Here is a 12,690-nt window from a genome sequence, read left to right on the forward strand (position 1 = left end):
ATGAAAATTCTGACCAGAAAAGACATGTCTCATTTGATGTTTTTTTAAACTTTTTTTTCCTTCCTTAAGATTAGATAAAAGCATGTGGCAACAGACAAAAACAATTACACACTATATCATCAAGATGATTTAATTAAAATAGAATCACAGTACAATTGTGGGTAATTGTCCTCATGGTGGCTTCCTACTGAATGGATATTCAAGCTTGAGATTGAATGCCATAAAGAGAATAAATGTAAAAGACTAGGGAGGCATAATTGGTAGCAACTGCAGTAAGTATAAATTTAAATACCAACTGAGTAGAATCAAAAGGCTTTTTTGTAGCTGTCCATTAAAAATGGGTTGTTTCAGAGAAAATGCTGAGACACAGTGAGCTCCTTCCTCCTAAAGTATGTGATCACATATCCCATTCTCCCCTCTTTGTGTTACTCCACAAGATCGATATTGTGGCCTGACAATTAAGCAGATCTTTGCTCTGTATGAAGTCACATGCTTTTGTTTGCTAATTGCATTTTCAAATAAAATATCTTTTGGCTATAGCTGCACAATGGTGATTTGATGCAACGCTTGGGACTAATGAACTTAGAAAGTTTTGATTGTGTGCATTCTGGCAATAATAAAGTACAATGTGGGTGTCTTATTATGTCTCGCATATTTTATCTTGAATAGAGTCATTTTTAAGATCTTCCACTGGGGGCAGAGCCATTCAGGACTACTGCATTTACTATTTTTTTTATATAATATTAGTCCTATACTTTGCCTAGTGTATATATTGTGGGAGAATAGACTCAAGGTAGAAAAAAGAAATATCCAGTACTTCTTTATTCTAGCAGAATGAAACATAAAGTATATACAGGCATCTAGTTAAAAAAAGTAAATGCATGAATAGCAAAACACGCATCTGCTCAACTGAGTCTTACCTAGTGCATGTCCTTAAGAAAGTCCATTGTTCCAGATAATGGTACTGTTAGGAACGGCACTACTAGTGTAGCAGCCTCCAGCAACGGGGGACTCTCTGAGCTGATACATACAGTAGATGCACTGACCATCACAGCTTGGTTCAGTTGACTTTAATCAGCACACCTGTCAAGGAAAATACCAAACTTTGTCCACAAGATTGGAAATTCATCACACCCTAAGAATTCTCAATGAAACCAGCCTTCGTGCATGTTTGGTAAATAACAAGTTAGGTGTCTTTACCACAGGGACTTTCTGGCTTTACCTTAAGATTAATATTTAAGAAGCCATGGAGTCACATACCTTCTATAATACACTTTTTTAGACAACCTGAACAGTTTTACAGTTACCATGTTTAGGGTTTTTTTTTAAGGTTTTAGGGTGCCCCTTTTTGGAGATTTTTTCCTTGCCATAGCTAAGCCATGCATGTTATCCCACAGTTTCCATTGGGACTATGAAATTACTCTTTGCAGTTTTGTGCTGTCTACTCTCTTTTCTTCTTCAGAAAGAGAGCCAATCCCAAACAGGTAAGGGATGAATATTATTATTATTATTATTATACAGGATTTATATAGCACCAACAGTTTACGCAGCGCTTTACAATGTGAGGGAAGACAAAACAGTTACAATACAATTCAAAACAGGAGGAACTAGAGGGCCCTGCTCGTTAGCGCTTACAATCTAGAAGAGAGGGTCAAGTGAAACAAAAGGCAATAACCGTGGGGGATGGGCTGATAGAGAAAATGGAGGTACATTTGTTAGGTGTGGAAACGATAGGCTTCTCTGAAAAGGAGGGTTTTCAGAGATCGCCTAAAAGCTAATAGAGTAGGAGATATTCGGACAGATAAGGGTAAGGAGATCCATAGGATTGGAGAGGCTCTGGAAAAGTCCAGGAGGCGAGCATGGGAGGAGGTGACGAGGGAGCTAGAGAGCAGGAGGTTTTGAGAGGAACGAAGAGAGCGATTAGGTTGGTATTTTGAAGCAATAATCACAAATCTGGCGCTCCTGGGGTGCCTTTAGGGTGGAGGGATAGAAATAAGCCTGTGAGGCTCCCAGCGTTTTTACTGCTGCTAACCAATGAGCATAGGAAGGGTGCTGATATGGATAAAAGTACATGAGGAAGGCAGCGCATGAACCACACCGGGATGCAATGGATAAGGAAGTCAGGTGAACATCCAGTATAGAAAGGGTTAACAGTTTATTGGTATTGATAACCGAAAAAAACAAAGTACATAAAATGCTTACATCCCCCTGGGCTGGAGTGGACAAGGGCACTTGGCAGCAAGCAACACGAGTGCGAGGAGGTCAGTCTCCCAGGACTGCTGAGCAGTGTGTGCCCTAAGCCGGAAACCAGCCGGCGCGAGGATGAAAGGACTCTGCTGTAGTTCCGTAGCGGTGACATCAGCCGGACAGGCGCCACTTGCGGGGAAGTACCAGGAACCAGGGTGGACCCCAAGAAACATGTAGTCATGGCAACCATATAGCTTGTGGTCCACCCTTGTTCCTGGTACTTCCCAGCAAGTGGCGCCTGTCCGGCTGATGTCACCGCTACGGAACTACAGCAGAGTCCTTTCATCCTCGTGCCGGCTGGTTTCCGGCTTAGTGCACACATTGCTCAGCAGTCCTGGGAGACTGACCTCCTCGCACTCGTGTTGCTTGCTGCCAGGTGCCCTTGTCCACTCCAGCCCAGGGGGATGTAAGCATTTTATGTACTTTCTTTTTTCAGTTATCAATACCAATAAACTGTTAACCCTTTCTATAATGGATGTTCACCTGACTTCCTTATCCATTGCATCCCGGTGTGGTTCATGCGCTGCCTTCCTCGGTTGGTATTTTGAGACTAGGCTAGTGATGTAGCTAGGGGCTGAGCTGTGGATTGCTTTGTAAGATGTTGTAAGTATTTTGAATTAAATTCGTTGGGTGAGCGGAAGCCAGTGGAGGGCTTGACAGAGAGGAGCACCAGACACTGAGCGATTGGTAAGGTGGATGAGTCTGGCGGCAGCATTCATGATGGATTGAAGGGGGGATAGCCTGTGTAGAGGTATGCCAACGAGAAGGGAATTGCAGTAGTCGAGGCGCGAGATGACCAGGGAGTGAACTAGGAGCTTTGTTGTGTCTTTCGTTAGAAAGGGGCGGATTTTGGAGATGTTGCGGAGGCTGAGGCGGCAAGATTTGGACAGCGATTTGGATGTGGGGTTTGAAGGAGAGTTCAGAACCCAGGACAACACCTAAGACCTTGGCATGCGGGGATGGGCTGATAGTAATGCCATCGATATTGACAGAGAAATCAGGGGAAGGGGCACATGGTGGAGGAAAAATTATAATAATTCTGTAACCTTCTCCCTCCCGTGCTGATTGGATACTGGTTTAATAAAAAGCTGCTTTACACACAGACTGAATGTCAGCCGGTTTACGTTGAACAGGCTGATACTAGCTGATATTTGGACCATGTGCACCAGCCTTTAGCCTGAAGTGCAAAGCACCTCTGCATGAGTCAGGAAAAATGTAATTGTTTAGGGAAATATGTTACAGTTGGAGCCCTGGCCAGGTTTATATTATCGTCCTTATAACAACAATTTCTCTTTGGAAAAATAAAGTATTCTGATGATTCTGATATTTTAAGGTCTACCTAACGAGTGTCCAACCTTCTGAAGAAGAGGAACGGTCTTGGGCCACTCATAAAATACACTAACAATAGGGATAGCTAATGAGCAAAAAAAGTCGGGCAGATCACCAGTTAACGATCACTGATATACACTGCTCAAAAAAATTAAAAGAACACTTTGAAAACACATCAGATCTCAATGGGGAAAAATATCATGCTGGATATCTTTACTGATATGGACTGGGTAATGTGTTAGGAAGGAAAGGGTGCCACATAGTTTGATGGAAATGAAAATGATCATTCTACAGAGGGCTGAATTCAAAGACACCCCCAAAATCAAAGTGAAAAAATGATGCAGCAGGCTAGTCCATTTTGCTGAAATTTCATTGCAGCAACTCAAAATGGTGCTCAGTAGTCTGTATGGCCCCCCCATGCTTGTATGCATGCCTAACAATGTCGGTGTATGCTCCTAATGAGACGGCAGATGGTGTCCTATGGTATTTCCTCCCAGATCTGCACCAGGGCATCACTGAGCTTCTGAACAGACTGAGGTGCAACCCGGCAGCGTCGGATGGACCAAAACATAATGTCCCAGAGATGTTCAATTGGAATTAGGTCAGGCGAGCATGGGGGCCATTCATTGGTATCAATTCCTTCATCCTCTAGGAACTGGCTTCATATTCTTGCCACATGAGGCCTGGCATTGTCATGCACCAGGAGGAACCCAGGATCCACTGCACCAGCATAGGGTCTGACAATGGGTCCAAGGAGTTTTTCCTGATACCTAATGGCAGTCAGGGTGCCATTGTTTAGCCTGTAGAGGTCTGTGCATCCCTCCATGGATATGCCTCCCCAGACCATCACTGACCCACCACCAAACCGGTCATGCTGAATGATGTTACAGGCAGCATAGCGTTCTCCACGGCTTCTCCAGACCCTTTCACATCTGTCACATGTGCTCAGGGTGAACCTGCTCTCATCTTTGAAAAGCAAAGTGTGCCAGTGGCAGACCTGCCAATTGTTGTGTTCAAAGGCAAATGCCAATCAAGCTCCACAGTGCCAGGCAGTGAGCACAGGGCTCACTAAAGGACATTGGGCCCTCAGGCCACCGTTATGAAGTCTGTTTCTGATTGTCAGAGACATTTACACCAGTGGCCTGCTGGAGGTAATTTTGTAGGACTCTGGCAGTGTCATCCTGTTCCTTCTTGCACACACGAGCAGATACTGGTCCTTATGATAGGTTAGGGACCTTCTATGGCCCTGTCCAGCTCTCCTAGAGTAACTGCCTGTCTCCTGGAATTTCCTCCATGCTCTTGAGCCTGTGCTGGGAGACACAGCAAACCTTCTAGCAATAGCACATATTGATGTGTCATTCTGGAGGAGTTGGACTGCCTGTGCAACCTCTATAAGGTCCAGGTATCGCCTTATGCTACCAGTAGTGACACTGGCCCTAGCCAAATGCAAAACTAGTGAAAAACAGTCAGAAAAGATGAGTAGGGAAACAAAATGTCAGTGGCCTTCCCTGTAAAACTATTCCTGTTTTGGAGGGCATCTCATTGTTGCCCATCTAGTGCACCTGTTGTTAATTTAATTAACACAAAAGCAGCTGAAACTGATTAACAACCCCTCTGCTACTTAACTGACTAGATCAATATCCCAGGAGTTTAATTGACTTGATGCTACACTCTGATTAGAAAGTGTTTCTTTATTTTTTTTTGAGCAGTAATGTACCTATCTGAGTAATACAACTTCATTTTTTTTTGTAATATTTTTATTATAAAAGTAAAAAAGGGAACAAAAAACGTGTGCGATATTTGACACCATTAGTATCTGGTTTGATACATGTAGTAGCAATTCTCAATAAATTCTCAAGGTGTTCATCAGATATTTTGGTTCTAACTTTGTGTGCTTCATGGGATATTTTTCTTTGGGAAGATAAAACTTTTAAAAGTTCAGTAAAGAGATACTGTCAAATGTTGGGCCGCATATGTTCGCTAAGTGTAAGTGCATTACAAAAAAATTACCCCAAAAAATCAACATTTTTAACCAGTTCCCATCTAGGCTATAGTACAATGACGGTCAGGTGGGGCTTTTCTCTTTGCGGTGGACATGATATGATATCATCCCGGTCTTACTGCTAATGTGCGCCCCCAGGGGTGGGCAGCCGGGTGATTGGGGGTGAACTGTGTCTCTCAGACACAGTACATAACCAGTCAGGGTTAGGAGCCAATGACAGCAGCTCTTTACCCTGATCGGTGTTGCACTGTGTCCGAGGGGCAGCATGAGCGGCGAGACCAGGAGGACGTCATATGATGAGGAAAGAGGAAAGTCCCACCTGGCCATCATTGTACTATAGGCTAAGGTAATTTGTAAAAATGCACTTGCACTTACACCAATGACAGCAGTTCTTTACCATGTGATTGCTGTGTCCAATCACAGCCAATCACAAGTGTAAAATGTAAACAAAGACCGGTAACTCACTATTACTGGCTTCTTCACCACCACCACCGATCCTGTGTGAGGAGGAAAATCCGGCAACAGTTAGTTACTATTTTAACCCCTTTTTTACTGTGCACAGCCCTGACCTGATTGCCCTGGAATAAAGTGTACCTGTCACCACAACCATCAGTGCAGTCTACCAGTGTACCCGTCACAGCAGCCACCAGTCCAACCTTACAATGTACCTGTCACAGCAGCCATCAGTGCAGCCTATCAGTGTACCTGTCACAGATGCCATCAGTGCAGCCTATCCGTGTACCTGTCACAGCCACCATCAGTGCAGCCTATCAGTGTACCCTTCACAGCCACTGTCAGTGCAGCCTATCAGTGTACCCTGTATACATTTTTGCCTTGATTTATGAAGAATAATTACTTATTTGCAACATTTCATAATAGAAGCTAAGAAAAACTTGTATTTCTTTTTCAACGTTTTCAGTTTTTTTTCCGGCTTATATTGCAAACAATAAAGAACCAAGTTATGATTAAAAAAAAAAGCCTTATCTGTCTCAAAAAATGGTAAAAATGTTATTTGGGTACAGTTTTACAATTTCGCATTGGGCTGCATTCATAGCTGTCCTGGGCTACATGTGGCCTGTGGGGCCCAGGTTGGACACCCCTGGTCTACTTTCTTAAACAACATAATTCCAGTTTGTAATGTTAAGTGCTCTTTTTTCCAGAACATATCACATATTATCCAATAAATGTTTCAAACTCAGTTGTCACTTTGTCAGCCCAATGCACCTTTCCTGTTGCAATTTATGATCATGGTACTAATACAATGAACTAATAGTTGATCTATTCTTTATTAATTTCTACATTGATTCAGCGATGCATGAGGCAGTGGAAGTGTTTAGTGGTGCATTTTTAAACAGGCTGATAAGTTGTATATTTTCTATGATACCTTTTTTAAAGACCATGACATGGTATCCTATAATAACCTAAACAATACATATACTCAGTAAGAAATTATGCAGTGCTCAGGAAAACATATACCAGTATCTGTGTGATGAGTATATACAATAGTCATATCATTGCCACAGTGAATGTACATGTCAGTGCCTTAATAATATACAGTCCTCATTACTAGAATTTTTATTCTGCCTATCACTGTCACAATGAATATGCTCATTGTTGCCACAGTATGCACTACAGCTTTGCTATATGCATATTTCTCCTTCTTTACTCTATCTGTTTCTACTTCTGGTGTTTATGTTTTTTTTCTCCCTTTAGTTCACCGGGACCGGATGGCTTGCACCCGAGGGTTCTTAAGGAGCTCAGCCAGGTGATTGCCAGACCATTATTCTTGATCTTTAAGGATAGTTTACAGACAGGTATGGTGCCAGCTGATTGGAAAAAAGCCAACGTGGTACCAATATTTAAAAAGGGGCCGAGATATATCCCGGGTAACTATAGGCCGGTCAGCCTAACATCAGTAGTCTGCAAGATTTTTGAAGGGATGTTAAGGGACCACATACAAGACTTTAGTAATGAAAATGGTATTATTAGTAGTAATCAGCATGGATTCATGAAAAATCGTTCTTGCCAAACCAATCTATTAACCTTCTATGATGAAGTGAGCTGCCACCTAGATAAAGGTAAGCCTGTGGATGTTTGCCTCTGGACTTTGCAAAGGCCTTTGACACCGTTCCCCACAAAGCTTACTGTGCAAACTAAGGAAAGTAGGTATGGACCATAAGGTGAGTACCTGGATAGAGAACTGGCTCCAGGGGAGGTTGCAAAGGGTGGTGATTAATGGGGAGTACTCAGATTGGGCGGGTGTGGAAAGCGGGGTCCCCCAGGGTTCTATCTTGGGGCCAATCCTGTTTAATTTATTCATAAATGATCTAGAGGAGGGGATATTGAGTAAAATCTCAGTATTTGCGGATGATACTAAACTAAGCATGCCAATAGCTTCTGAGCAGGATGTGGAAACCTTACAAGCGGACCTGAACAAAATAATGGGGTGGGCAACTACATGGCAGATGAGGTTTAATGTTGAAAAATGTAAAGTAATGCACTTGGGTGCCAGAAACCAGAACGCAAGCTACTCATTAGGGGGGGAACCTCTGGGTGAGTCTAGGATGGAAAAGGACAAAAGGACCTGGGGGTACTGGTAGAAAACAGGCTTGGCAGTGGCATGCAAAGCCAAGCCCCTGCAAGCAAAGCCAACAGAATACTGGGATGTATAAAAAAGGGGATTAACTCCAGAAATAAAGAGATTATTCTTCCACTCTACAAGACTCTGGTCCGGCCACATCTGGAGTATGCTGTCCAGTTCTGGGCACCGGTCCTCAGGAAGGATGTGCTGGAACTGGAGAAAGTCCAGAGAAGGGCAACAAAAATAATTAGGGGAATAGAGGACATCAGCTATGAGGAAAGACTACAAGCACTGAACCTATTCTCTCTGGAGAAGAGACGATTGAGGGGGGATATGATATCAATGTACAAATACTGTACTGGCAACCCTAGCATATGGAAAAACCTATTCAGAGAAAGGGAATACAATAAGACACGTGGCCACTCACTAAAACCAGAGGAAAGGCGGTTTAACCTTAAAATACGCAGGGGGTTCTTCACTGTAAGAGCAGTAAGGATGTGGAATTCTCTTCCGCAAGCAGTTGCTTTTGCAGGGAGCATTGATAGTTTCAAAAAAATGATTAGATGGGCACCTTAACCACTTAAGCCCCGGAGGATATGGCTGCTAAACGACCAGGGGGTATTTTGCGATTCGGCACTGCGTGACTTTAACGGACAATTGCGCGGTTGTGCGACGCTGTACCTAAACGAATTTGACGTCCTTTTTTTCCCACAAACAGAGCTTTCTTTTGGTGGTGTTAGATCACCTGTGCGATTTTTTGATCACGCGCTATAAACAAAAAAAGAGCGTAAATTTTGCAAAAATAACAATATTTTTCACATTTTTTTATATGAAATTCCCCCCCAAAAAAATGTAAAAATCAAAATTTTTTAACATTTTCGGCCAATTTGTTTTATGCTACCTATGTTTGGTAAAAAAAATCGCAAAAAGCGTATTTTTATTGGTTTTCGCAAAAGTTATCGCGTTTACTAACAAAGGGAAAGATTTTTGTCATTTTTGTTGTTTTTTTTTAACGCGTAATGGCGGCGATCTGCGATTTTTTTTGCGGTACTGCGACATTGCGGCGGACAGATCGGACCCTTGACTGACATTTTTGACACTTTTGAGGTTACTAGTGACATTTCTACAGTAATCAGTGCTATACATATGCACTGTAACTGTAAAAATACACTGGTAGTGAAGGGGTTAACTTTATTTGAGAGGGAGGGGCTGTGTGTGTCCCTAGGGGCGTGATTCTTGCTGTGATTGGCTGTCTGTTGAGCTGTAGGGACACTGATCAACGGTTCTACATTGTAGAACCGTGTGATCAGTGTTTTTACACCGAGGAGAATGACAGGCAGCTTGTTTACACAAGCCGCCTGACTTTCTCCCTCTCCCCCGCCGATCGCCGAGTGACCGGCGGACATCGGGTCCGCCGGTCACACGGGCGGGGGGGTCCGTGACGCGCGCTCGCTCCCCAGAGCCTCACGGGCTAGCGACGTAGACTTACGTCGCTCTGCCTGTGAGGGGCTGACTGCCGCAGTAAATATACTGTGAGCAGTCGGCAAGCAGTTAAAGACCACAACATACAGGGGTATACAATGTACGGTTAACAGCAAACACACACACATCATAGGTTGAACTGGATGGACTGATGTCTTTTTTCAACCTCATTAACTATGTAACTAATTTAGTTCAAAGTGGGCCTGAGCACGATAAAGATGGCAAACAATCAGGATGACTGAAAACGTATGACTGTAGAAGGTACCTGTATATAAACATATGTAAGCTTGCAGAGATCCCAAACTCAGACCATGATGCCCCAGCCCTCTACTTTTCCAAACTAAAATACTTGTCCAAAAAGGAGATGGATGGCGTCTCTGACTAATGGTGCAGTCCAGCAAGCTAGATGCATCAGGCTTGATCTTCTGGATCTTATATTGCTTTTTGCATGCTAGATCCCCCAGGTTTTTGGGCTTCTGGAATGCTTTGCTAATTTAACATCTTTAAACCAGTACTAGGTTGTCTTTAGAAAAATACTCTTGAAGGCTTTGAAGAAAGGTATCATCCTTCTCAACAGTTTTCTTGCTGTTAAGTAACAGATGTGCTTGTACTTTTTTCTATAATCACTACAGTAATTGTCCATCTAGCTAAGTAACTAACCTACAAAACAATAATTTAAGCTTTAGGGGGTTAAATACCTACATAAAAATGTTGTTGTGATGAACTTATTAATAGGCCATAAAGACAGATTATTTCCTTTTTAATCCCTTCATAATACTGTTGATTTCCTGCCCGTTTTTCTCAAAGATAACACACAAAGGAAGAAAGTCTTCGTTACCTTTTTAAAATGCAAGAAACATCCTTAGTATCATTTTGAAATTGATTTTAAAGTCTAATTAATGTTCATCTTCTCAGGATATATGCAAACATGTATGCAAATAAGCAAGAAAATATGCAAACATATACAATGTTTCTGAATTAAAATGCCCTAAAATGTGTAATGAAATCAATATTTTATTCATATTAAGAGTTTGTATTTCATCTTGTTACGTAAGTGGGTTTTATACAGAAAATTTACAATAAAATTTGTTTTATGCTTCTACTAGTATTCCTACCTGGACACATATGTTCAAAACAAAAGGTTAAATATTAGAAGTGAACTTTTTAAAATCATGTTTTGCCAAAAGCTTAATAAATTGGCCCTATGGTTTTCCAGACTTCCCATTATAAGCTTTTACAGGTGTAGACCTCTTTTGGGAGTTCAGGGGTTCTCCCTCATACCAGGTGAGGGACCCTGGGATGTTTGCCTAATAGGGAGAAAACTTTTCAATTTTCTTGGGGGGGGGGGGGGGGGTAAAAACAATCCTGGTTTGAGTCCTTGAGCCTGAAGGCTTTGTATGGTCTTGGGTGGGATTAGGCAAGCAGGAGTCCTAATGGAATTATGCAAATACTGTATACCCAGGTATATACAGTTATTTAGCAAAGATACCTCCAGACCAATTTGATGGCAAGGTCCAGTTGCAGGGGCCCCTGGGGGATGGTAGCAGGTGCAGCTTCCGATCTGGTTCTATTGAGCTGAATACTGAGTCAATGGAGATGAGGAGATCCTCCAAGTGGCACTCAACCAGCCTGAGAAACCGCTTCATACTGACAAAGTTAGTGGTGTGACACTGGAACTCAATGTCAACCTGCCTAGTCTGCCTCTCAGTCCCTAACAGATTTTTATTTTTTTTAAATCAGAAAGAAGTTTATTAAAAGAATAAACAATTCCAAAGCAGACAAACCATGAAAAAGTATGACATGACAGTTCACAGTGTTTGCCAATCATACTTTTAAGCAAACACCGTGGGGTTGATTTACTAAAAAAGTAAAGTTAAAAAAAAAAAAAGTAAAAAAAAAAGTGCAAAAATCTGATGCAGCTCTGCATAGACACCAATCAGCTTTCAGGTTTTTTTTTTTTATCAAAGCTTAATTAAACAAGCTTAAGTCAGAAGCTGATTGGCTACCATGAACAGCTGCCCCAGATTTTGCACTCTCCAGTTTTAGTAAATCAACCCCAGTATATTGAAGTAAAGTGAGGTAGAGTATACCATACAATAGAGTAGCCTTTGCAACACTAGGTCAATAGCGGAAAGACCAGGAGTGTTTACCATCCCTCTAATACCTTCTCAAATTTGGTAGGGCAGCCGCAATGTGTGTAAATAAGGCGCTCAAGGAAGAGGCACCCGAGCAGGGTGCCTTCTATATGGTGTATCTATTCCTTGGATGTTGGTGCATTACCAGACTTTCAAAACTGGAAAATATGTTTACGGGCTTGGAATAATGCTCTTGACTCAGCCTCTCCAGTGTGGCCTTGTGGAAACACTCCATCCAAAATACCCAAAATACATTGCTTAGGGTCTAAGTAAACAGCAGTGTGGAAGGCTCGATTGATTGTATAAACAATGTGGGGCCGATTTTTCACTTTCATAATATGTGAATTAGATCCCCACCACACTTAGTGCAAATAGGATCTTGTAATAAAACCATTTTGTATAGCTTATACAGGATATAGTGGACACATGAATGTATTATTGGGAGAGTCTTTGAAACATTCAGGAACTTTAAGTAACCTGATTGTAGAACATCTTCCAATTGGTCAGCCACCGACATCAGTCACCCAGTGCTCCAGTACCCTACAAGGATAGTCATCCAAGTAAGCATTCAAAAGCATGAAATAGCAGCTGGAGATTAAACCTTTAGTTGAGGTAGTGTTTTGTAAATGATTAAAATTGGAGTAGGAGAAAGATGCCAGGCATCAGAGGATCCTTGACCCGCTACTGCATGCTTAAGCTGTAGATAATAAAAGTGCATGTGATCCAGTTGGTTGTATTGGGACTTTAGGATAGAAAAAGTAAATAAACAACCTTTGCTGAGAATACGGAGCAAATGGGTAATCCCATATTCTTGCCATTTTATAACATATTGAAGCTTGACCAACTCAGAGTAGATATAGTTTGAATAAATAGGACTATAGGTTTCTAAAACCCGTCACCCATTGCCATTGTTC

The sequence above is a fragment of the Pelophylax lessonae genome, assembly GCF_965119305.1.
Source record: "Pelophylax lessonae genome assembly, chromosome: 8".
Lineage (NCBI taxonomy): Eukaryota > Metazoa > Chordata > Amphibia > Anura > Ranidae > Pelophylax > Pelophylax lessonae.